The sequence below is a fragment of the Pongo abelii genome, chromosome 5, assembly GCF_028885655.2.
Source record: "Pongo abelii isolate AG06213 chromosome 5, NHGRI_mPonAbe1-v2.0_pri, whole genome shotgun sequence".
NCBI lineage: Eukaryota > Metazoa > Chordata > Mammalia > Primates > Hominidae > Pongo > Pongo abelii.
In genome coordinates, this window is record NC_071990.2 from 35,960,405 (window position 1) to 35,987,239 (window position 26,835).

The 26,835-nt window shown below is 48.4% G+C and overlaps 1 long non-coding RNA gene across 1 annotated transcript in view; it reads right to left on the reverse strand.

The window, feature by feature from the left end:
• The window catches only part of LOC129060220 (uncharacterized), a 28,642-nt gene extending 10,603 nt beyond the window's left edge, over window positions 1–18,039 (reverse strand). The window contains exon 1 of the long non-coding RNA XR_010140486.1: window positions 17,766–18,039. This is a non-coding gene — a long non-coding RNA (uncharacterized LOC129060220). The remainder of the gene's footprint in view (window positions 1–17,765) is intronic.
• Between the last annotated feature and the right edge of the window lie 8,796 nt (window positions 18,040–26,835).

A 26,835-nucleotide genomic window follows, 5' to 3' on the forward strand; every position in this document is an offset into this window, starting at 1 on the left:
TTAGCTGGGTGTGGTAGTGGGCACTTGTAATTCCAGCTACTCGGGAAGCTGAGGCACAAGAATCACTTGAACTCAGGAGGCGGAGGTTGTAGTGAGCCGAGATCAAGCTGCTGTCCAGCCTGGGTGACAGAACACAACTCCGTCTCAAAAAAAATAAAAATAAAAGTTAAATCCCAACACATAGAAATGATACTCAAGGTGATGATACCCTAAATACCCTGATTTGATCATTATACATTCCTTGCATGTAACAAAATATCACATGTACCCCATAAATATGCACTAATATTATTTATCAATTTTAAAATATTTAAAGATATTTGTCTAGCATATGTAGTTGTCTTTGAAGTATTGGTCCAATTCTAATTGGCCTTTCTATACTTGGGGAAATTCCTCTATTATGGGTTTTGCCTCTCAAACTAGAAGTCAGAACTCAGATTCCCAGCCTCCCTTGCAGCTAGAACATTGACGTGTGACCCAGTTCTACCAATCACACACCCAAGAAAGACTTCAATTCTGAAGTGCACAGCAGGAGGCTTGGTGGTCACAATGGCAACAGAAGTGGTTCCCCAGGGGTTGTAAGGTCAAGTTCCTGAAGTCGAATTTGGCATTGGTGCTGGAGGCAGGAGTGGCTGTGCTAACATTAAGTTCTCAGCATCAGTGTTTAGCAATGGTGGTAGCAGCCATTTTCTCTGCAATGTGATTGCAGGCACTATCCCTGGAAGCTTAGCCTGGAATCTGTCTCTCTCCTCCCTCCCAATGATTCTGTGAGTTACCTAACAACCTGAAATAAGCCCCCTTTCTGCTCAATCTAGTCAGATAGGACTCTGTTGCTTGTAAGTAAGAACCACTAATGATACACCTGGTTTCTGGGCTCTGATCTTTCACTAAATAGTTGTGCAAACTTGAGAAATTTCTCTCCCCTCCACACTGCAGTTTATACTTCTATAGAGAAGTGGGGGCAGGTATCTAGAAAGGAGCTCCAGGCCCACAGAGTCACAGACAAGTAATTGAGAGCCCAGAGAAGCCTATTGGCCACTGTGGTTTCCAGGATGACCACTGCCAGATCTGAAGCTGCTTCTTTCTGTTCTTCCTAAGGTGCTGAACTCCATTGTGGCACCTGCTGCCTTCACTTGGTTGTACCATTTCTGATGATCCAGTGACACCTCAAGAGGAAAGAATGGTTTTCCATCTTTATTGCTCAAAAAACTAGGAATATATCTGGGTGGCTGGATTTAGCTCCTGAGACAATCTCCCAGTTGCAGAAGCTGCTCTGAGACACCGAGATCACTGGAAGCCTTGGGAGAAGGCCTGATAGCTTGTCAACATGTTTTTTGGGATTTATAGGTACCATATATCACTTATAGGCCTTTGTTTATAAATTGTATATTTTTGTAGACTGAGGTACAAAAATACCTACTGTTTGCAATCCCAATGACAATATGATTTTTTTTTGCCTTGACAAACTGATTCTAAAATTCATTTGGAAAAGTTAGCATGTAAAGACTGCTATGAAAATTCTGAAAAAGAATTATAGCCCTACCAGAGATGAAAACATAGTACAAAACTGTCACTAAAACCATTTGATTCTGCTGGCCAGGCACGGTGGCTCACGCCTGTAATCCCAGCACTTTGGGAGGCCAAGGCGGGCGGATCACGAGGTCAGGAGATTGAGACCGTCCTGGGTAACATGGTGAAACCCCGTCTCTACTAAAAATACAAAACATTAGTCGGGCATGGTGACAGGTGCCTATAGTCCCAGCTACTTGGGAGGCTGAGGCAGGAGAATGGCGTGAACCTGGGAGGCGGAGCTTGCAGTGAGCCGAGATCGCGCCACTGCACTCCAGCCTGGGCAACAGAGTGAGACTCCTTCTCAAAAACAACAAAAACAACAACAACAACAAAAAACAATTTGGTTCTGCCATGTGAAATGCAAATACATATATATATATGTACATATATGTACATATATATATATATTTTTTTTTTTTAGAGACAGTGTCTCACTCTGTCACCCAGGCTGGAGTGCAATGGCGTGATCTTGGCTCACTGCAACCTCTGCCTCCCAGGTTCAAGCAATTCTCCTGCCTCAGCCTCCTGAGTAGCTGGGATTACAGGCACACACCACCATGCTCGGCTAATTTTTGTATTTTTAGTAGAGATGGGGTTTCACCATGTTGGTCAGGCTGGTCTCGAACTCCTGACCTTGTGATCTGCCCACTTCGGCCTCCCAAAGTGCTGGGATTACAGGCATGAGCCACCGTGCCCGGCCTGCAAATATATTTTAATTAAATCATACAAATGAAATAATATAAAATATAGAAATAGTTCTAACTACCTATGGACATTTCAGAGCAGTGAGGAAACATTTAAGTATTCAGTACTAATGGTGGAAAAACTGATTAGCTATCTGGGGGTGAGGAGGATGAGGGGAGCTAGGTCCTTACAACAAAATACTCCATTTCTTACAACAAAAATACTCCAGATGAATCAAAAATCTGAAGGTAAAAGATGAAACTATAAAGATAATATAAGAGAAAACATTGGCTGGATGCAGTGGCTCACACCTGTAATACCAACACTTTGGGAGGCCCAGGCACATGGATCACTTGAGGCCAGGAGTTAGAGACCAGCCTTGCCAACATAGCAAAACCCCGTCTCTACTAAAAATCCAAAAATTATCCACGTGTGGTGGCATGCACCTGTAATCCCAGCTACTCAGTAGGCTGAGGCAGGAGAATCACTTGAACTGGGAGGCAGAGGTTGTAGTGAGCCGAGATTGTACCACTGCACTCCAGCCTAGGCAACAGAGCCAGACTCTGTCTCAAACAAACAAATGGTTTAGAAATACATAAGAGGGGCTGGGCGCAGTGGCTCATGCCTATAATCCCAGCACTTTGGGAGGCCGAGACGGGCAGATCACCTGAGGTCAGGAGTTCAAGACCAGCCTGGCTAATATGGTGAAACCCTGTTTCTACTAACAATACAAAAATTAGCTGGGCATGGTGGCACATGCCTGTAATCCCAGCTACTCCAGAGGTTGAGGCAGGAGAATTGCTTGAACCTAGGAGGCAGAGGTTGCAGTGAGCCAAGATCGTGCCATTGCACTCCAGCCTGGGCGACAAGAGTGAAACTCTGTCTCAAAAAAAAAAAGAAAAAAAGAAAAGAAAAAGAAAAAGAAAAAAAAAAAAAGAAATACATGAGGATACTGAACCACACTCATAATGAAAATTATGCAATTTAATATTATGATATACCATTTGTATCTACTTGATTTAAAAGTTTGATAATATACAGTATAGGTAAGGATGTGGGAAATAGGGCAAAGCCATTTTCGTTTGTGGGAGTGAAGATTGTGTAACCTCTTTGTCAGACAATTTAGCAATGTTTATCAAATTTTAAAACCCACATACTCAATGACCTAATATTCCACTTCCAGGAATTCATTCTATAGCTGTACTCCTACATGTTGGCCAAACTATATATACAACGATGTTCTCTGCAGTATTTGTAACAGCAAGAAACTAAAGACAATTTGATCATCAGTAGCAGGAGATTGTTTTGCTAAATTATGGCTTTGCCATTCAACATATGCAACAATTTAAAAGAATATGGTATGTATCTATGTGCTTACATAGAAAGATCTACAAAATATATTAGGTGAAAAAGCAAAGCATAGAACAGAGTGTAATGGATACTCCCACTTCTACTTTTTAAAAATCTTATATGTATAGTTAAATGTAATTAAAGTTCCAGTGGAACTTTATGGAAAGATATGCAAGAAACTCTTAATGATGGTTATGCCTAAGGGGATGGGACTGGGAATCTACGGAGGAAAAAGGACTAGTTTTTATTGTATTTCTCTTTATATTGTTTTAAGTGTATTACCAGATACTTGAACTACTTTCATAATTCAGATCACTGGTAAGTATGAGAAGACTCGTTTTTTTTTTTTTTTTTGAGACAGAGTTTCACTCTTATTGCCCAGGCTGGAGTGCAATGGCGCAATCTTGGCTCACCACAACCTCTGCCTCCCAGGTTCAAGCAATTCTCCTGCCTCAGCCTCCCGAGTAGCTGGGATTACAGGCATGCACCACCACACCCAGCTAATTTTTTTTTTTTTTTTTTTTTTTTTTTTTGCATTTTTAGTAGAGACGGAGTTTCTCCATGATGAGGCTGGTCTCGAACTCTTGACCTCAGGTAATCCGCCTGCCTTGGCCTCCCAAAGTGCTGGGATTTCAGGCGTGAGCCACCGTGCCCAGCCATGAAAAGACTTTTGACCTAACTTGTTTTTTTAACTTTTATTTTAGGTTCAGGGGTACATGTGCAGGTTTGTAATATAGGTGAACTCGTGTTAAGGGAGTTTGTTGTACAGATTATTTTGTCATCCAGGTACTAAGTTAGCACCCAAGAGTTATTTTTTCTGATCCTCTCCCTTCTCTCTCCTCCTACCCTCCACCCTCAAGTAAGCCCCAGTATCTGTTGTTCCCCTCTTTGTGTCCATGTGTTCTCATCATTTAGCTCCTACTTACAAGTGAGAACATGCGGTATTTGGTTTTCTGTTCTGGCATTAGTTTGCTAAGGATAATGGCCTCCAGCTCCATGTTCTGGCAAAGGACATGATCTCATGACTTCTGACCTAACTTGTGATAAGAGAAATGTAAACCAAGACCATGTTATACCTGTCAGAAAGATACATCATTTTCTCCCTAGAAGACTGCTACAGTTTTGTAATACAGTAGGTCGGTCAAGGTGTGGGAAAATATTATTGGTAAGAGCAAAGATTGATGAAACTTCTTCAGAGGGAAATTTGGCAATAACTAACACAGTCTTTGACCTAACAATTCCACTTCTAGGAATTTTTCCTGCAGAAATATTCCCATATATGCCAAGGAAGTAGGTAGGTATAGAGACCTAGTTCCTTGCAGCATCATTTGTACTGAGTATAAATAACTTAAGGTCTGCCAACTGGTTAAATAAATAATGGTACATTCGTACAATGGAATTCTTTTTCTTGAGACAGAGTCTCCCTCTGTCGCCCAGGCTGGAGTGCAGTGGTGTGATCTCGGCTCATTGCAACCTCCACCTCTCAGGTTCAAGAGATTCTCCTGCCTCAGCCTCCTGAGTAGCTGAGATGGGTGTGCACCACCATGCCTGGCTAATTTGTGTATATATAGTAGAGATGGGGTTTCACCATGTTGGCCAGGCTGGTCTGAAACTCCTGACCTCAGGTGATCTACCCACCTTGGCCTCCCAAAGTGCTGGGATTACAAGCATGAGCCATTGCGCCTGGCCTTGTACAATGGAATTCTATATAGCATTTTGTTTTTAATGAGGCAAATCTATGTATACTTGTAACAGAGATTGTTAGTTGTGCCCCAATATCCATTCTCCTCTTGCCCTCTGATTTTCGAGCTAGGTATATGGCTATTTGGAATAAAGAATAAATTTCCCAGCCTCCTTTGCTGGTAGGTGTGCCCCTGTGTTCTTGTTAATGTTTTTGTTTGTTTGTTTGTTTTGCTGGATAGATGCAGATGTAATGGCAGGAGCTCAGACAGCCATATTGAAACATGAGGTAGAAGCCCCATGTTGAAGATGGCATAAAAACGACAGAAGGATTCTAGGTCCCTGATAATTATGGAATCCTAGTATTGCCTGGCCACTTACCTTTGGACTTCATTAGAGAGAGAAATCAATGTCTAATTTTGCAAGACACTGATATTTTTAATTTTCTTTCACTAGCAGCCAAACCTAATCTTAACTGCTACATATTATATTAGTCTGTTTTCACGCTGCTGATAAAGACATACCTGAGACTGGGGAAGTTACTAAAGAAAGAAGTTTAATTGGACTTACAGTTCTGCATAGCTGGGGAGGCCTCACAATCATGACGGAAGGCAAGGAAGAGCAAATCACATCTTATGTGGATATTGGCAGGCGAAGAGTGCTTGTGCAGGAAAACTCCCCCTTATAGAACCATTGGATCTCGTGAGACTTATTCACTATTATGAGAACAGCATGGGAAAGACCTGCCCCCATGATTCAATTACCTCCTACCAGGTCCAAACCATATCACATATAATGATGTGAAATGATTTCTAAGATAAATTGTTAAATGCAAAGGCAAGGTGCAAGCAATGCATACAGTATGATACTATTTTTGGAAAAAAGTGCAGACAGATATAACTATGTTTGCATATGGGCAACATTTTCCAGAAGTATATACTGTTTGAATTTTTCACCATGTGCAAATATAACTTATTCAAAAGTGAACTTTAAAAAATCAGTTTTAAACTAATTAAAAAAATGATTTGTATTTCTAAACCATAACAATTTGATTTTTTAGAAATCAACATAGTTTGATGAAACTATGGTTGTTTTTTCTTTTCTTTCTTGTTTTCTGTATTTGTAGGATTTTAAGATATTTATATGCAAAATAGAACAGTCCCAGACAATAAAAATAACATATGCTTTAAATATTTCTGATTTGATGTCATGCAAACGCTTTCATTCCCAGGACCCCAAAGGTCAATATGTTGAACATACACTCTAGACTTGCAAGTCCATTCAGCAATATATATTGAACATCTATGATCTTTAAGGCACTGCTTTTAGGTAAAAAAAAAAAAAACAGACAAGAGATGTTTGTTCATGGAGCTGATGTTCTCACAGGACAAACAGGGTAATGTGATAAAAAGTATTGAGAATTCCGTTAGAGAGGGTAGTGAGGGAAGACCTCTGAGGAGGAAACATTTGTGCTAAGGCCCAAATGATGAGAATTCCAGGAAATGATCCTAGCACATGCAGAAACAGAAGGATGCTTAGAGCAGTTGTGGAAGACCAAGGGGCAGGAAGAGTAGCTTCAGAAAAGGTAGCAGGGCAGCATCTATGTGCTTCAGCGAGAGATCCTCTGCACCTAACCAGAAGTGCAAAACATAGGGCTGGGCGCAGTGGTTCATGCCTGTAATCCCAGCTCTTTGGGAGGCTGAGGTAGGAGGATTGCTTGAGCCCAGGAGTTCGAGACCAGCCTGGGCAACATAGGAAACCCAGTCTCTACAAAACATAAAACAATTAACTGGGCATGGTGGTGTGTGCTTGCAGTTCCAGCTACTCAGTGGGAGGATCACCTGAGCCCACGGAGGTTGAGGCTATAGTGAGTCATGATTGCACAACTACACTCCAACCTGGGCGACAGAGTGAGATCTTGTCTCAAAAAAAAAGGTGTGAAAAATAAAAAGCCAATGATACCAAGAGCTGGCCAAAATGTGGAACAGTTGGAACTCTCATACTTTACTGGTGAGAACATACAGTCACTTTGGAACACAGTTTAGGAGTTTCTTTTGAAGTTAAGCATACACACATTTGCCATACGACTCAGCAATTCTGCTCCCAAGACAAATAAAAACATGTGTCCTCAAAAGGAGCTGTAGAAGAGTGTTCACAGCAACTTTTTCATAATAGCCCAAAATGACAAACAACCATAATGTCCATCAACAGAAGAATGAATAAACAAACTGTGATATAACCATCTAATGGAATATAATACAGCAATAAAAAGGAACACACTACTCAATATGTGCAAAAACACGAACAAATCTTATAAACATTATGTTGAGCAAAAGAAGCCAGATACAAAAGAGTATATACTGTGTGACTCCATTTATGTAAAATTCTAGAAAATATAAATCTAATCTATACTGATAGAAAGCAGACTGGACCAGGTAGGGATGGGCCCTTGCTTAGGCCAGGTAGCGATTGATTGCAAAAAGAAACAAACACAGCCAGTGCAGTGGCTTATGCCCGTACTCCCATTGCTTTGGGAGGCAGAGGTAGGCAGATAGCTTGAGTCCGGGAAGTCAAGACCAGCTTGGGCAACATGGTGAAACTCTGTTTCTACAAAAAGAAAAAAAAGCCAGGAGTGGCGGCTCACACCTGTAGTCCCAGCTACTTGGGAGGCTGAAGTGAGAGGATCACTTGAGTCTGGGAAGTCGAGGCTGCAGTGAGCCGTGATCTCACCACTGCACTCCAGCCTGGGCAACAGAGTAAGTCCCTGTCTCAAAAGAAAAAAAAAAAAAAGACGGACGGGAGCTGTGGGTCAGGCTGTAATCCCAACAGTTTGGGAGGCCAAGGTGGGTGCATCACCTGAGGTCAGGAGTTCAAGACCAGCCTGGCCAACATGGTGAAACCCTGTCTGTACTAAAAATACAAAAATTAGCTGGGCTTGGTGGCGGGTGCCTGTAATCCCAGCTACTCAGGAGGCTGAGGCAGGAGAATTGCTCGAACCTGGGAGGCAGAGGCTACAGTGAGCTGAGGCCATGCCACTGTGCTCCAGCCTGGGCAACAGAGCAAGACTCCACTTTAAAAAAAAGGAGAGGAGAGGAGAGGAGAGGAAAGGAAAGAAAGAAAAGAAAAAGAAACAGGGAAACTTTTAGAGTGGAGGAATTAATCTATATTGTGATAGACATTACACAGGTAAACATTTGTCAAAACTCATCAAACTGTACACTTAAATGGGTGCATTTTATTGTATGTAAATTATGCACCTGTAAAGTTGATTTAAAACACACAGTGTGTGTGTGTACTTACTAGTCTGGTACATTATGTTTCTACTTCTGTCTGTTTTTTTGTTTTTGTTTTTTGAGACAGTCTCGCTCTATCGCCCAGGCTAGAGTGCAGTGGTGCAATCATAGTTCACTGTAACCTTGAACTCCTGGCTCATGATCCTCCTGCTTAAGCCTCCCAAGTTGCTGGGACTACAGGTGCATACAAACACACTGGGCTAATTTAAAAAAAAAGTAGAAACACCGTGTCCCTATGTTGCCCAGGCTGGCCTCAAACTTCTGGGCTCAAGCAATCCTCCCGCCTCAGCCTCCCAAAGTGCTGGGATTATAGGCATGAGCCACCACACCTGGCCTCTCTATATTTTCTAGAAAATAGCTTGCAAATAATTGTTTGTTACCTGCTCTCTTTTTTCCCTTTATCCCCTGCACCAAAGTGAATTAAGCCTGTCACCTGGAATTTCTAACAATTACGGCCAACTCCATCATCTCAACCCTTGCCACAGAGATGTTTGTTTGTTTCCAGTTTACAGGGGAATCTTAGAGAAGGCTTTTGCAGAATGGGAGGTGTCAGGAAAAATCCCCAGAAGAGGGTAAGGAGGGTAAGGGGTGGTAGGTATCTTCCAAGGAGATACACTTGGAAGTTTAAAGAGAAGCATCGAGGCCTTATGGTTTGCTAAGCAAGAGCTAGTTGGGCCTGGCACTAGGAAAGGGCCCAGGCTCTGTTTTGTAAGCCAATTCCCTCACTACCTGCCCCTTCACAGCAAGGAGCCAGATTTGTCTACCATCCCAGCCTAGTTCTCAGAGATCTGAGGGCTGTCATTGCATAGCTAGATGCTGCTTTCACCCTGTCATGCAAACCACCAACAGGTATCTCCCAAGCCTGGCAACATGCAGGGTGGTAAGCTGGCTACCCTTAGGGAGATGCTGAGGCACCAGTGCCTCGTCTTCTGAGACTCACTTCTGATGGCAGGAACTGGGCCGACCCTAGAACTGAAGCTGGCCGTGTGGACTGGGCACTCCCCAAAACTACTTAGTAAACCTTCATCACAGTTTTGCTTTCCTGTTCAGGTCCTGTGGGCACAAAGCAAAACTAATTTTATCCCAAAGCAGGGTGTGGTGGTGGGTGCCTGTAGTCCCAGCTACTCGGGAGGCTGAGGTGGGAGGATCACTTGAGCCTAGGAGGTTAAGGCCGCAGTGAGCCATAATCACACTATCGCACTCCAGCCCAGGCGACAATGCAAGATCTGGTCTCTAAAAAAAAAAAAAAAAAAAGAAGAAGAAGAAAGAAAGAAAAAATCTTATAACATGAAGCCAGTATTAGTAGAGTGGGCATAAGCGGGTGGGGCAAAAAGAGGGGAGTGACTACTTGGGGCATGTGGTGAGTGAGGAGGATGTGGCTCAGGTCAATGGGAGCCACACTTGTTGGGGGAACCTTAAGACTAGAATGAGGCAGCAGCCAAGGCCAAATCCTGTGGCCTAGAAGAGGGACTACTTATGAAGACCGTTGGCTCCAGTGACAATATTAGCTAATGTCTACTAGGCACTTAATGAAGCTGGTGGTCTAGATGGTCTAAGGTGCCCTCACTAATTTACTCTCCAACAACAATCTTATGAGGTAGACACTACCTCCCTTTGACAGTTAAGGAAATGAAGGCACAGAGGTTTTAAAAGACCTACCCTTCTAGCAAGAAGCAGAGCTATGACATATGCTCTAAGCCACAGCACCTCTCAGAAGTCAGTGTAGGAGGCTGAAGCTGCTAGCTGGAGGGTGGGGGCCCAAGGATCAGCAAACGCTCCTGCCCTGGGGATTCTCATGTGAGCTTTTTCCCAGACTTAAATGCTCAATTTACATAAAGGGTAGCATTGAATGTAAAAAGCAGCCACTTGTCCAAAACTGTGCCGCCACTCAGAAGGGCTGTGACCTGCCTCTCTGGACTCACACCCTCACATCCTCTCTCCCCTGCCTTCCTGCCCCACCTGTCCAACTACTAAGCCTTGGGGTCCAAATATTTTCTTGACTTCCTGCCCTTCTGCCTTCCCTCTGAATGTCAAAATCTGTCAAGACTCAGCCCAAATCTCACCTCTTCCAGAAATCCCTCACAGACATCCCTGATTGGAACAATTCTGTCCCCAGCCCATCCACTGAGTCGTGAGGCTCTTTCAACTGAGGCCTGGGGTCACTTCTCAGTGGGTCTGTCTCTCTGGGGGCATAAAACTACAGGGCTTGCTTAGTAAGGAGCTGACACCCACCCATGGTTAAGCAGGTCCTTAGGGGGTTATGAGGACATCTCTATTCACTGACTTGAAAAATTTTAGGCGGCCAGGCACAGTGGCTCACACCTGTAATCCCAGCATTTTGGGAGGCTGAGGTGGGTGGATCACCTGAGGTCAGGAGTTCAAGACCAGCCTGGCCAACATGGTGAAACCCTGTCTCTACTAAAAATACAAAAATTAGCTGGACATGATGGTGCCTTCTTCCTGGGTTCAAGCAATTCTCCTGCCTCAACCTCCTGAGTAGCTGGGATTATAGGTGCCTGCCACCATGCCCAGGTAATTTTTGTATTTTTAGTAGAGACAGGGTTTCAGGGTAATCCTGAATCCCAGCTACTCAAGAGGCTGAGGCAGGAGAATCACTTGAAGCCGGGAGGCGGAAGTTGCAGTGAGCCGAGGTCGCGCCACTGCACTCCCGCCTGGATGACAGAGCAAGACTCCATCTCAAAAAAAGAAAGAAAAATCTTAGGCTTGGAGATTCACATAAATTCTATTTAAAAAGCAAGATGGCAAGATGGGCTGGGCAAGTTGGCTCATGCCTGTAATTCCAATGATTCAGGAGGCTGAGGCGGGAGGATTACTTGAGCCCAAAAGGTCAAGGCCGCAGTGAACTGTGATCATGCCACTACCCTCCCACCTGGGCAACAAAGTGAGACGCAGAAAAAGAAAAAAAAAAAAAAAAAGGCCAGGCACGGTGGCTAACGCTTTTCTAATCCCAGCACTTTGGGAGATCGAGGTGAGCAGATCACCTGAGGTCAGGGGATCGAGACTAGCCTGGCCAACATGGTGAAACCCTGTCTCTACTAAAAATACAAAAATTAGCCGGGCGTGGTGGCACGCGCCTGTAATCCCAGCTACTCAGGAGGCTGAGGCAGGAGAATTGCTTGAACCCGGGAGGCAGTGGTTGCAGTGAGCCAAGATGGAGACATTGCACTTCAGCCTGGGTGACAAGAGCGAAACACTGCCTCAAAAAAAAAAAAAAAGAAAAACAAGATGTATAGGATTTTACTCTCAAAATGTATTTTCTTCAAAATACTCTGTGTTCTGCTGGGTGTGGTGGCTCACGCCTGTAATCACAGCACTTTGGGAGGCCAAGGTGGGCACCTGAGGTCAGGAGTTTGAGACCAGCCTGGCCAACATGACAAAACCCCATCTCTACTAAAAATACAAAAATTAGCTGAGCATGGTGGTGAGAGCCTGTAATCCCAGCTACTTGGGAGGCTGAGGCATGAGAATCGCTTGAACCTGGGAGACAGAGGTTGCAGTGAGCTATAGTGCCATTGCACTCCAGCCTAGGCAACAAGAGTGAAACTCTGTCTCAAAAAAAAAAAAAAAATTCTGTGTTCTATAAAAATAAAATAGCTTTAGCATGGCAGATGTCTTACATAAATGAAGGTGAGCCCTACTTCTTCATTCCATTAAATTTATTTATTAATTTTTTTAATTTGGAAAGAAAAGGCTGGAGTGTAGTCACGTGATGTCGGCTCACTGCAACCTCCACCTCCTGGTTCAAGCGATTCTCCTGCCTTAGCCTCCCAAGTCTATAGGTGCATGCCACCACGCCTGCGTAATTTTTGTATTTTTAGTAGAGACAGGTTTTCACCATGTTGGCCAGGCTGGTCTTGAACTCCTGGCCTCAGGTGATCCACCCGCCTTGGCCTCCCAAAGTGCTGGGATTACAGATGTGAGCCACTGCGCCTGGCATTCCATTAAATTTTAATGAGTTCATTCATTTATTCATTAATTGATCAGACATTAATTTATGCCAGTTGCTCAAAGCTATGAGTTGGCAAACACTTCTAACAGTGAGTGAGTGCAGTGGTTAAGTGCACAGCATCTTCAGCCAAACTGGCTGTGAGTAAATCCCACTCCACTACTTACTAGGCATGTCAGCTTAGGTCAATTAGTTACTTCATCTCTCTGTGTATCATTTTTCCCAACTAGAAGATGGCGATGATAATGATAGTACCTATCAAGGTTGTTATGAGGCTTAAACAAGCTTATATACATAAGCTTGTTTATATATATATGTATGTGCAAAGTAATCAGAACAGTGCCATTATTGCCAGCACTATTATAAAATGTGTTCCAATAGAGACAAAGAGGGCCCCCCTCAGTCTAGAAAGATTTGGAGGTCCTTGCTAGGTCAAGGAGGAAAGGGCATCCAGGCAGCAGGAACGGCTCGTACGAAGGCTCAGAGGCGTACACCAGTACAGGAAGCTGGGGGAACCAGGAGGAATTCTATGAGGCTGGAACTTAACGTGCAGCTGGGGGCAGGCTGCGAGTTGCATGCTGTGCATGGCTGGCTGGCTGTGCCATGCCAGGCATTTGGGTTTCCAATCTGATGGTAACGGGGAGCCTGTGAAGGGCTCTAAGTTACAGATGAGCCGTGTGTTTGTGGCAGATCATTCTGGCATCCATGTGGAGGATGGAGAGAGGAGGATGGTATAAACCTAAAGATGGGATCCTCCCAGCCTCTGTGCCATTAGAAGCCCTGGGAGGGAAGTGGTGAGAAACGCCAAGGCAGTGGTGGTGAGGCCTTAAGGAGGGATTGGATGGAAAGGATAGGGCAAGAATAACCCATGGGATATGAGGACTGATTGGATGAGGTAGGGGAGGGCAGAATCTAGGGTGGCCCGAAAGTTTCTGCCCTGGGCTGCCATGTGACATTAGTTACCAAGATAGGGGAGACAGGTGGGGGCAATGGCTTGCATCTGTAATCCCAGCAACTCAAGACGCTGAGGTAGGAGGATTGCTTGAGGCCAGGAGTTCGAGCCCAGCCTGGGCCCTGTAGGGAGACCTCATTTCTAAAAACATTTCTAAAAATTAGCCGAGTATGGTGGCACACACCCATAGTCCTAGGTACTCAAGAGGCCAAGGTGGGAGAATCACTTGAGCCCAGGAGTCCAAGGTTGCAGTGAGCTATGATTGTGCCACTGCACTCCAGTCTGGGCAACAGAAACCCTGACTCTAAAATAAAAACAAAATAGGGAAGACAACAGGAAGATCAGGCAGGTGGCAGTGTCTGTATGCTCTGGGAGGGGTGGGCAGAGGTGATGGCCTCAGCGTGCAGCACGTTGTGTTTGAGATCCATTCTCAGGAGTTCTGCCTATGTGACGTTCCCCAGTCTCTCACACCAAGACACACACACTCTTAGAAGACAGTTACCGTGTCTTATGATTTCTGTGCCACCCCTCACCCTTCCTACCTGCCCCAACCCATCCCAGGCACATGCTCTGTACTCAGTGACTGCAGCTGAATTGGATTTAATGGAATCCAAGCTTCCTCCCTACCCAACTCTCGAGATCTGGTAATTGGGTCGCAAACATTACCCCCTACTTGGCTGGTCTCTGGATTTCTGCTGTGCTGCCCTGGAGGAGTCTGAGAGAAGCCACCCTTCTGTTGAAGAGGGCTAGACTGCCTGGGACCCTGCTGCCAGTCCCAAAGCTGCCACATCAACCTTGGGATTGAGCCCTCTTCCAAGACTTCCCACCTCCCCACAGGGGAGAGCATGGGCCTGGGGCATCTGCAGCAATGGGAAGAATAGATGGGCTGGAGGGAGGAGTGTGGCAGTGAGAGCAAAGACCAGCCTCGTGTTTACTGGTCTCACCAAACCTCAGCTCCTTGGAGACCTTTGTTCCTAGAAGTGATGGAATCCTTACCCCGCCCCCCTCATCCCCATTCCTGCTAGGCACCCAAACAAGGTGCTGTCCCAGAGTAAACCCACAGCTCTTGAGCTTTTTCTCATTTCCACAGGGCCATCAGTAGGAAAAATTAATAGAAAAGACTCCAGTTGGATACAAAGCCAGAGGCAGCTGGGAACCAACAACTGAGCCCACATTTCCCCTACAGCATCCTCAGCTCAAGGCATGTGAGCTGGGCTTGCCTGAGAGCTGAGGGTGGAGAGGAGCCTCCTATCATGAGAAAGCGTGTGAGTGTGTGTGCCTGTGCGCCCATGTGTGTGCACACGTGTGCCTGTGTGCCCACGTGTTCATGTATGTGTGAGTGTGTGCTCCATGTGCACGTGTGTTTGTGGGGCTACATGCCCATGTATGCGTCTGTGTGTATGCACGCATGTGTCCACATCTGTGTTGCCCATTACATGCCCATGTGCATGTCTGTGTGCGCCCTGTGTGTATGTGCAATGAATGTGCACCTGTGGCAATGCCCACCCACGGGAGGGGCAGGGGAGCTGTGGGAGCAGTGGGGGATATTTTTGCAAACTTGCTGTTGTGGGCAGGCAGGTAGGAGTGGGTCTGGATATGGTTGTGGGAACAGGAGATGTGTTTGTGGTGGAAGGAGGATTTCTGCCTGGGTGTTTGTGAATGAGGACTGGATGACTGAGGTGGGGCAGCTGTGCTTCTGGCTGAGGCCCCGCCATCTCATCCTTCCTGGGGTCACCTCCCAAGGGCAGCCACCTTTGCCAGAAGTGCCCAGGTTTGATGCTCCAGCCTGGGCTGGCATGGCCAGCAGAAAGCACAATGTCTTGGAGGCCCAGCAGAAGGAAGACATCAGTCTCTGAACATTGAAAAGGGGCATGTGAAAGTGTAGGGCGGGAGGAATAAGTCCCTTCAATTCCTCCAACAGTGGCTGACAAAACAGACCCCACCTCCCTGGAAGGCTGTGGCCTAGGATGGGAGGGTTGCAAAATGGAGGCGGCTCTGTCTGTTCTAGTAGTGGAGACCTGGATGACACCATTACCCAGATGTCCAAGGACTGGGGGACCTCTGGAGGCGGCATTTGAATTAGGCCATAAATGATTAGGAGAATGTCAGAGGAAGGAAGTGGGAGGGGAAAGGGGGCATTCCAGGCGGCAGAAACAACTCGAGCAAAGGCACAGAGGCGGGAAAATGCAGGGTGTGCTCACGAGAGCCAGAGGTCCTCCACAAGCTGCCTCCCGCATGTTCATGGAAGAAAGCTGAGGCCCAGAGAGAGGAAGTGTTTCTAAGACCTAGCAGTAGAAATGAGGTCCTCTTACTCCAGGTCAGTGATTTTTGTTACCCTAAAAAGCTTGCAGGAGGGAACACCGGGGAGTCGGCTGTTGGTTTGGTCTCCTTTGCTTTCTTATCCCCATCTAGGGCTGAATCAGGGATCCTTGTTCTTTGCCTTCCTCTGCCAGCAGCTAACTGTGTGATTCTGAATAAGTCACTTCCCCTCTTTGGGCCTCTCATCTCCAATACAAAGGAGGTATAAGGCCTGGCCTCACCTGGGAATCCCAATTCAGACTCCATAGCAAGCTAAAATGTGGCTTAGTTATCCTCCTATCCCCAGCACCTAGCAGAATCTACAGCACAACATAGGTGCTCAAATAACTGTTTTTGAATGAAGAAAGGAAGGAAAGAATGAAAAGCATCGTGACTCTTCCTTAGCACTCTACTTTGACAGCCTCAGCCTCTCCCCTCCCCAGGCAGGACAAAGGATATAGGAGTTCCAGGCCTTGAAGAGGAAGGCAAGAAAAACAAATAATCTAACTACACAGGGGCCCTAAACTCTGCCTCTGGGTAGATGCCCCTGAGAGAACCTTTCCTTGCAGCCTTGGCCTTGCTGAAACTGTGCAGTGGGGAGGGCCTGGAGGAGGGGCAGGGACCTCTAGCAGAACAGGAGGCAGCTGGGCCTGAGCCACAGCTGGCCCTCCCCTTGCCCCTTCCCAACTCACAGCCTCTCTGCTCCAAGAAGTTTCCAAGCCCTCTGGTCCCAACCCTGAGGGGTTGGGCTGGGTCTGAAACCTGTTTCCCAGGCCAATGATACCTTCATTTTTTCCAGTTCCAGTAACCCCTTTTTTGAGGCCTCCCTTTCATGTTAAGAACTTTATTGCTCATTTCCCTCTTCTATGACAGCAGCTGTATTTCTTTTAACTTTGTAAAACACACACATGATCTATGGTGATAGATAGAAATCAGAATCAGTTGCCTCTGCGGTAGAGACTGACTGGAAGGGGGCACAAAGGAATTTGGAGGTGGTGAAAATGTCTGAAATCTTGATCTAGGTGATGGTTACATGGGCAGATATATTTGTTAAAATTCATCAGGCTGTACACTTAAGATCTGTGCATTTTACTGTATGTGGACTGTATGTACATTATACCTCATAAAGTACTGCTAGCATCTAAAAGATACACATACAGAAAAATACACGGAACGGACATGCTCAGTTTAATGAATTATTTAGCCAGCGCTTGTGAAACACCACCCACAATGCCTGGTGCCCCTGTGTAGTCCACATGAGCCTGGCTATAACCAAGCAGTTTCCCAGGGACACCAAAACCCACAGACAGGGCACCTCGACTCCAGACACCATGTGCCTCTTGCTTCCCGGATTCATGGAAACACAGAGACCAAGGATGGGGCAGAGCCCACAGGCTTTGGAACCTAGAATTTCCCATCAATTCAACCCCAAGCTTGACTGCAACTCCCATTCTAGTGAATTGAAGGAACAGAAAACACACCATTTCCCCTTTCTGGGAGGGAGGGGGGTTTCCGTACCCGGCCTCCTCCAGTGAGTCTTGGCTGGGGGGTGGGGGTTGTCCCTAGTTAAAGTCAAGGAGAACTGTGCCTTCCCTGCATCCCTGCTAAAAATAACCCCAGGCAGTGTTGCTGCCACTGAGCAGCAGGAAGGACAGAGTCATGTTTTGCTTTAAAACTAGAAGCAGCTCGGCAGTTGGGGGCTAGGGCGGGGTGGGAGAGCAGGCTAGGGATCTGAGAACTCTGGCTGTGCTCTGTGCACCCCCACCCCCAGCTGCAGCTGGTCTTCCGGGGGTGCCTGAGAGGGGTGTGTGTATGTTAGTGCGTGCACGCGCATGTGTGGTGACAGGGCCTCCCAGCAGCAGAGCAGGAAGCCAGGGAAGCCTGGGAATGGGTGGGGAGGGGTCTCTGTCCTGATAACTGGAGCATGCAGCTGGAGGGCCAGGCGTCACGTACTCCATGGGGTCCCTACCTCCTCTGAGAAGCGTTCTGTCCCTGCAGCCCACGCCAGGCTCCCTGGGGGTCGGAGAGTCTAGCCTTCTGCAGCGTGGCTGCCTGCCCCTCGGGGGCTCCTTGCACACACAGGGCTGGGGACTGTCGCTTCGTAGTCCCTGTCTCTGTCTGGCTTCCGCTCTGCCCAAAGAGATTGTGAGGTCCTCAAGGGTGGGTGCAGTCCGGCAGCGAGGAATTTCCCTGGAAACAGGAAGTACAAGATGTGTCAATGCAGGATCCTAGCAGAGGAGTGAGAGGCTGAGTAAAGGGAAGGGAAGAGGCCCTCCTGGCTGCTCACTCTTGCTCTCTCCTCCTACCACTCCCCTGCCTGTCTCATGCATCAGAGGCCTCACATTGTTGGTCTCTCTTTCTCTGTGCATGTCTTGGGTCCCCAGCTCCTTGGAGCCACGATCATCCTGCAATTGGCCTCCATTTTCCAAGGTAACAATAAAGAAGAATCACCATAATTTCACAGGTACCCCATTCTGGGCACTGTGCTGACCCTGATGTGGATGATCTCATTTAATCCTCCCAGCAAGCCTGTGATATTGGAATGATTACAATTCCTCCCTATTTACAAATTAGGAAACTGAGGCTTAAAGTGGTGAAGTGTTAGTCTAGGATCCCACTGGTAGTACATGAAAAAGGCAAGGCTTGAAGTCATGATATGGAACACAGAGCATGTCCAAGATGACTGTCCAGAAGACAATAAGAATTTTAGGGCCGGACACGGTGGCTCACGCCTGTAATCCCAGCATTTTGGGAGGTTGAGGTGGGTGGATCACCTGAGGTCAGGAGTTTGAGACCAGGCTGGCCAACATGGTGAAACCCCATCTCTACTAAAAATACAAAAATTAGCCAGGCATGGCGGCAGGTGCCTGTAATCTCAGCTACTTGGGAGGCTGAGGCAGGAAAATTGCTTGAACTCGAGAGGTGGAGGTTGCAGTGAACTGGGATCGTGCCACTGCACTCACAGCCACAGAGTGAGACTCTGTCTCCAAAAAAAAAAAAAAAAAAAGAATTTTAGAAATTTGACCATTCTAGATAATTTAGGACACATGGTTGCTGAACTTGATTTTTTTATTTAAAAAATACACATACACACACACCCCAAAATAGTGGCTTTTTTTTTTTAGACGGAGTTTCCCTCTTATTGCCCAGGCCGGAGTGCAATGGCATGCTTTCGGCTCACCACAACCTCTGCCTCCCGGGTTCAAATGATTCTCCTGCCTCAGCCTCCTGAGCAGCTGGGACCACAGCCATGCGCTACCACGCCCAGCTAATTTTGTATTTTTAGTAGAGACGGGGTTTCTCCATGTTGGTCAGGCTGGTCTTGAACTCCTGACCTCAGGTGATCTGCCCGCCTCGGCCTCCCAAAGTGCTGGGATTACAGGCATGAGCCACGGTGCCCAGCCGACAATAGTGGCTTTACAGCCAAAATGTGTACTCCCAGTTGTGATTTTGACCAAGAAACTAACCTTCCTGACCAAGCCTCAGTTTCCATCTCTACAAAATGGGTGTAATAATCCTTGCAGAGGATTACTGGAGAGTAGTGGATTTGAACCCAGCCTTTTTTCTAAACCTGGAAAACACAAAGCTCTTTCTTGCCTTGAGGACTTTGCATGTGTTGTGCTGTTTCCTGTGCCTGAAACCCTCAGCCTCCAGATGTTCACATGACTGGTTTATTCTTGTCATCCAGGTTTCAGCTCAAACATAACCTTCCTCAGAGCAGCCTTCCCTGAGTACTCAGCAGACCCCCATCACACTCCATCGCATCCCTATTTCATTTTCTTCTTTGCACATATCGTCATCTGAAATTTTCTTACTTATTTGTTCTGTTTGTTTTTTTATGGCCTGTCCCCTTCCCAATTGCCAAGGATATAAGTTTCTTGAAAGCTGGAACCTCTGTGGGGTTTAATGACCCATTCACGGTGCTCAGAGCAGCACCTGGCAAACATCAGAGCTTGCTAAACATTTATGAATGAATGAATGAGCTTTGGAAATAGCATTATATTTAAGTGACTAACTCTCACAGGCCTTGCTGAGGGCTGTGAATGTGGGCTAATGGGGGATCGGAGGAGAGTGCTTTGGGCCTGGCTCTGGCCCAGGCTCAGCCCTGAAGCTCCTGGGCTGCAGGGAACCATGAGGCTGCCTGGGCTTCCGGCTGCTCCAGGATAAAGGTCAACTCTTGCTGGAACACGAGGTTCTGCACCATCTGGGCTTGCCTGCCTCTGGCCTCATCTCCCCGGGCTCTCCAACCTGCACTCCATGTCCAGCCAGACCAAACAACTCCCAGTGCCCACCAGAGAACACCGGGCTGCTTCACGCCTGTGTGCTTTTATACACACTGTTCCTTCTACCTGGAACGTCCTGCACCCTTGCTCTGCCTGGCCAATTCCTCTGTCCCTGAACCTTCTGCTCTGGCCACACCCAGTCCCCAACTTCCCAAGACATTATAATGATCTGTTTTTGTGCATTTTCCCAAGTAAACCAGGGACTCAGACTTCCCAAGTAGCCCATAGGAGGGCAGCGACCAGGTTTTGTGTCCCCAGTTTGTAGCACAATACTTGGCACACACACACACAGTAGGTGCTTAATCAATGCTCAGGCATGGCCGGGCGCGGTGGCTCACGCCTGTAATCCCAGCAATTTGGGAGGCCAAGGCGGGTGGATCACGAGATCAGGAGATTGAGACCATCCTGGCCAACACAGTGAAACACTGTCTCTACTAAAAATACAAAAAATTAGCCGGGCGTGGTGGCGGGGGCCTGTAATCCCAGCTACTTGGGAGGCTGAGGCAGGAGAATTGCTTGAATCCAGGAGGCGGAGGTTGCAGTGAGCTGAGATCACACCACTGCACTCCAGCCTGGGCGACAGAACGAGACTGTGTCTCAAAAAATAAATAAATAAAATAAAAATAAATAAATAAATGCTCAGGCACAGGTGTAGGACTTTGGTTCCCAGGGCATTAACTCAATTCCTGGGACACACAGTAGGTGCTCCATAAGTGCCCACTGGATTAACAAGGCTGAGCAATCTGACACTGGCAGAAGCTTGGGACAAGGTGAGGCATAGGGCGTGGGGGCAGGAACAAATGGAAGATGCTTCCTGGGAAACAAGATGGTGTCAGAGGGAAGAAGGCAGAAGGGATCTTGGGAAAATTCCCAGAAGACTGGAACTACAAAAAGCAAAAATAAAAAGTAAACACCGATAGATGGAGGTAAACAGGACTGTCAGTGAACAAGGAGAGAGAAATCCAGAAGGAAAGATAAACAAAGAAGAATGAACTCCGAGAAGGAAGAAGGTCAGAAAGACAAAATGTGCCCATGAGAGCCAAAGAGCACAGATTGCCAGAGACCAGGACAGACCAACTAAATACATTACATCTGGGGTCCCTCCCTGCTTCATCCCCTGGGGGTAGGCAGATAAGGTTGGCACGGGCAGTGTGGTGCTGTGGTCCCTTCCTTGGGTGATAGGGCTGAGTGAAAGCCCACACATCATCAGGACATCTTGGAAAACTTTTCCTCTCCTAGCTCAGGAGAGGCCCTGTGATAGGAAACAAAGCACCCCAGACAGCAACTACAAACCTAGTTTCTTGCCCTCAGGCAAGCAACTTAGCTGCTCTTGCCTCAGTTTTCCCAGCAGGAAAGCAGGTTTGATTCTTACTTTAGAGGCATATTAAGATCATACTGAGTTAAGGCAGGTACATTAAATGTACACAGCCTGATATAAGTGCCAGGGATTGACATAACAGTGGTGCTTTCTCCCAAAGGCCTGCTGTGAACGGGTCCTAAGAGAGGCCGTGCCACTGTCACTGGGTGCTGCAGATAGACCTGACTTCAGAGCCCTGGAACCCAGGCTCAGCCCCTGGTTTTTGGATCCCAGAGCCAAATCAATACAACCAGGAAGTTTATTCCTGGGTGAAGGGTGAGGGGCAGCAGGCATGCCAGCCAGCCAAGAGACACACGGAGCCCACAGCCAGCAGGCCTGACTGTCCAACTCCACTGCTGAGACTGTCCTCTGGGGCCTTGCTAGTATCCAGATTTCAGCCTGTCAAATGGGCTAAAAACAATTTTCTAGCTGTCAGATCACACCTCAAGGCATGTAGGAGCTCCAAGGAGGCAGAGTTCTTCATTTGAAGGGAGAAGGGAGTAAGATTCTGAGGCTTGAGAAATGGAGAATTTGCATTTTAGGTACATAATCTGAGCAATCTCGGAGACTATTTTGAAGTGCTGGCTTTGGCCAGGTGTGATGGTTCACACCTGTAATCCCAGCTACTCGGGACGTTTACTCAGGAGGCTGAGGTGGGAGGATTGCTTGAGCCCGAGGTTGAGGCAGCAGTGAGCCACGATCTCCCCACTGTACTCCAGCTTGGGCAACAGGGTGAGACCTTGTCTCAGAAAAAAAAAAGGTGCTGGCTTTGATGTCAGACAGACCTGAGTGTGAATCTCAGCTGAGCTCTGTCATTTTTCTGAGCCTCAGTTTCCTTAACTGTCAAAGACGGCTAACAATAGCACTCACACCCCAGAATTGTTGTGAGGAGCAAATGAGATCCTGTAAATAAAGACCTGAACCTCAACCTTGGCTCTAGTAGTGAGTCTCCTGCACCATAGTCTTTGGGTTCCAAATGCTATTGGGGGTTGGTGTGCAGAGATAGTTCTCCATATAAGCAATCAAGATTAGCCATCAATGTGAATAATAATACCCCATGCTCCTGGGGGAGGAAGGCCAGATCATAAACGTATTGATCTCTTAATATTTAAGCCACTTTGAGGAGATTAAACTGGTCACAACTCAGAAAATCATTGAGAAATCATCAAGTGTCAATTCCATTAGGAATGTGTGACTCCTGGGGGTGAGAGGATGGGTAGATCCCCCCTCCCTGCCGCGAGGACCCCACCTCTGCCTCTGTTCTCTGTGACTGACAAGGAAGGATCTGTGATCACCAGGTCTGCCGAGCTTTTGGAGGCAATTTACATAGTGCTGTCACTTGTCTAGCTGGGCTCGGGAATATTGCTAAAATGCTTGGGAAACAAGGCCGGCAAGGGGAGAGGGATCAGCCTCAAGGGTCCAGAGAAACTCCAGACCTGGTGTGGAGACTCCATAGCTTTAGAGGCAGTTTCAAGGCTGGGTGATGGGAGAGAGAAAGGACTGGGGGCTTCACCCTTCTGGAGTCTAACTTCTCCAGGGTCTCTCTGCATCCCACCCTCCCACCCCCAGCAAGAGGTTAGAACCTAAAGACTGGGAGTGGGAAGCAGGAGACTCATTTCTTGATCCATGGGGAGTTGGGAAGCCCAAGTGGAAGATGGGGAGATGAGAGCAGGGGTAACTGACAGCAGGATGCCACAGCTAAAGAAGGAAGTATAAATATAAAGCGGCCAGTGTAGGACTGGACAGAGGCCATATGAAACACACGGTACATTCCGGTCCCAGCGTAACAAACTGTACCAGCCTTTTTGAGAGCTGTGAGCACTAAAAAGGGGAGGGAAGAGAGCAGAGGTTCCTTCGAGGTTGGCCCTGCCTCCTCCTCCCCCACTTCTCCCACAGCTCGGGGCACCGCAGGGAAAGTCCTGATGTTCCTTTTGCAACCACAGGAAACCTACCATCCCTGCTCACACTCTGTACCCTGTTCCTCTCAGCAGCTCCAGACTGGGAGGGAGCAATGAGTGTGTATGCATGGGGGTGTTTATGTAGGGTACAGACAGCCCCAGCAGCCCAGGTGACACCCGGAAAGGTGGCAAGCATCACTTGGATACCGACTGGAAGTCACAGTCTGTAAGGGCTGCAATAGAGGTACAGATGACGGTGAGGAAGTGCCTTGTCCAAGGTCACACAGGCAGTTGTTCACCAGGGTGGGACCAGAGTGCATCCAGAACTAGGCAGTGCTGGGCAGCTCTCTTGGGTGTAGTATGTAGGAGTGGCAGGCCAGAGAACAGGCAGTGCCCAGGGACTGAGGGTGGGGAGCCCAGATCCAAGGCTGCCTCCATGCTCTGGTTGGCTTTGGGAAGGCGGGCCTGGCTTGGGCACTGTGCCCTCCAAGCCTCCCAATCCTATCCCCCCAACCTTAAATATTAGAGATAATGCATGTGAAGTGCCTAGCGTGGAGGTTGTTTTGTGGTGATGTCAAGCAGAATGAGTCACGTCCACCCCTCCCGTCTCCTCCTCCTCCTCCACACACACACACACACACACACACACACACACACACAGCTCAAGGCCTAGAACCTCCTGGGATCTTTCTCCCATATCACCACCTTCTTTCTTCTAAGTCCCTACAGCTATTACACACATTTGGTACTCACCACCTGCTGGCTTGGGTTATTATTTAACCTAACATCCAGCGTGTTTGTCTCTTCAATTGCCCAAGGGGAGGATATCATTTCAATACACCCAATATTTATTGAACATGAACTCCGGTGCCGAGCCTGGCCTGTGGGGGATGAGTTGGAATGGTGGTGGGAGGCAGGGGTAGTGGAGGAGAGGGCTCAAAGAAGCAGCAGACTTTGTTTCTGCCTCAAGGACTTTCTAATCTGGTTAGAAGAACAGGATTAGTAAACAGATAGCTAGAATATGAGACAGGCCACACGCTGTGCTGTGAGAAAGGTACAAACTGAGTGTGCTGGGCGTTCAGAGGAGACAGGAATCAGATTTGGCTGGCACTGTTTCAAGGAAGCTTTATGAGCTGGAGCAGCAGAGATGGGTAGACAGGGAGGACGGGCACTCCCGGCATGAGAAATGGCACAGCAAACTGTGGAGGTGGGAAGGAGGGAGAACAAAAGACTTCAGGACTGTGTCTTAACCTCATGGTGACATTCTTTAGCAGGACCCAATACAGAGCCTTCCACATGGTAGACGTGCTATATAAATGCTTTGTTCCCTCCTTGGTTTGGAGAGGGTGGGATCTTTAGGACCAGCACGTAGTGATGTCTTTCCACAGAAGGATGGGTAAGGAGAAAACGTGGCTCTGAATAAACCGGGGGTTTGGAGTTAAACAAAGGGAAGGGTCAGATTCCAGGGGCAGTTTGGGGTCGTCTTCCTTGGCCTTGCCCTTCTTCCACCCTGTCGTCCACACCCACCCGCCAGTGTCTGGGCTCTCCCTACTCCCGGCGTCCTGCCAGGGATTTCCCAAACCGTCCAAAAGGGCTGGGCTTGGTTTGCCAGCCCCGGGAATCCCTGGAGTCTCCGTGTTCCAGGCTTCTGTGAAGGATCAGGGAAGGGGGGCTAGGAAAGGGGAGGCTCCTCCTGGGGATTGCTTGAATTGGCCCCCTCAACACAGGCTTCCGTTGTCACGTGACTGCGTCCCAGGTCTCGCAAGTCTGGGGCTGGCGAGCTCCAGCTATCCTCCTCCCGCCTCCTGGACTGAGCGCTGGAGAAGCACGGACTGAGCGCTGGAGAGCGCTGGCGGCAGCCTGGGTGGCTCCTTCTGCTCGTGGAGCTCCCCACACCTGCTCCCTCCCCCAGCTGTGCTAATCCAGGCGCCACCCAAGCCTGGGGTACCCAAGCAGGGGCAAATGGGGGATGACTAGGTCTGGGTGCTCCAAGGCCGGTGAGTGGGCAGGGCTGCGGGGCCCACGCGCGCCCCGGAGGTTGCTCGCCAACCCCTGCCCCAGCGTGCAATCGCATGGTTGCGGCGGCCGGGAGGCTGCGCGCCGAGCGCAAGCCGCGAGCACAAACAGGGCGAGGAGGCTGGTGTGAGCGCCTGGGCCCGCTGCCAGCGCGCCGGGGCTGGAACACAATGTCCCGAGCGGGCGGGCGGGCGGGCGGGCGAGCGCGAGCGAGAACAGCCTGACTCAGCAGCTGGGTAAGTGGGTGTGCTCGCTCACCAGATCAACCGCTCTTGCAGCCTGCGGTCAGCGACGACCCGGCACTCGGCGGCTCCCTGGAACGGGAGGGGCGAGCATACGGCCCGCTCCTCTGCTCGCGCCCCAGCTTGCCGCGCGGGACCTCCACGTGGCCGGTTTGCGCATCCCTCTGCCTTCTCGCCCCTCTATTAAAGCGACTCCCAGCCCCCAGCCTGAGCGCAGCAGGCTCTGCCCACCTGGGAGAAGCACTCTGCTCACCCCACCCGACAGGTGTGGCCAGGCACACAGCTGCTGTGTACATGTCTTGTTTTCCCCAAACCTCACCCCTCGGGGACGCCTCGGAAGGTCTTGGCATGGGGGATGTAACACTTAGTTGCAAACAGAGGTAGGAGTTTGTTCTGGGGTAGTGGTGGAGTAGGGAGCCAAGGAAGGGGATCTTAGGAGAAAAGTGGGACATAGGGCAAGAGGATCTCCCCTATCTCTGTCCTCAGCTGACCCAGAGTTCAGAGTCTCTTCCTGCCCCCTCCCCTCAAAACCACTAGGCCCTTGAAGATTTCCTCCTCGGAGGGAGGGAGAGGCAGGTGGTGTGGTGTTTTGAAGCCCGAGACCCTGCTTTTCTGCCCCCACCCCCAAACCACAATAAAGACTCAGGAATCCTGCCACCTAGCCACAAAGCTCCTCCTTCCCCCCTATGCAGGGGAAATGGGGTCCCATTTGGGGTCCCCACTGGGGACTTATGCTGTCCCTATGCTGTCTCCTGGCATCTTGTGGGGCCATTGTGAGGATGACAGCAGCCCAGAGCAGGGTTCTTCCTGGGGGTGGGGACCTGTCTCACGTCCCAGCTTCCTGGGGTGCCTGCGCAGTGCCCTGAGGGATGCTTTGTGCCTGGAGAGTGCCAGGGCAGGCGGGGAGGAGTGGTTCCGGGAAAGGCCCTGGCAGGCAGCATAGGCCTCGGCTCCAGGGCCTTTGAGAGTGGGCCTAGGGGAGGGACCTCAGGCTGCTGAAGTGCCTCACCTGGGCCCCCTGCCATCTGGTGGCATCTCTGGCACCCTCTGTGGCTAAAGATGCCAACACAGGCCTGGGCCATGGACCCCCTTCCCATACACATATCACACTTCCCATACAGGCTCTTACCCAGCCAATGCACACTGCATCTCCCAGTCGGGAGGCACCTTCACTGCCATCTACTCCCACCTTCTTCCTGATGCTTGAAATCTGTCTGTGATCCCAGATCAGTGATTGCTCGAG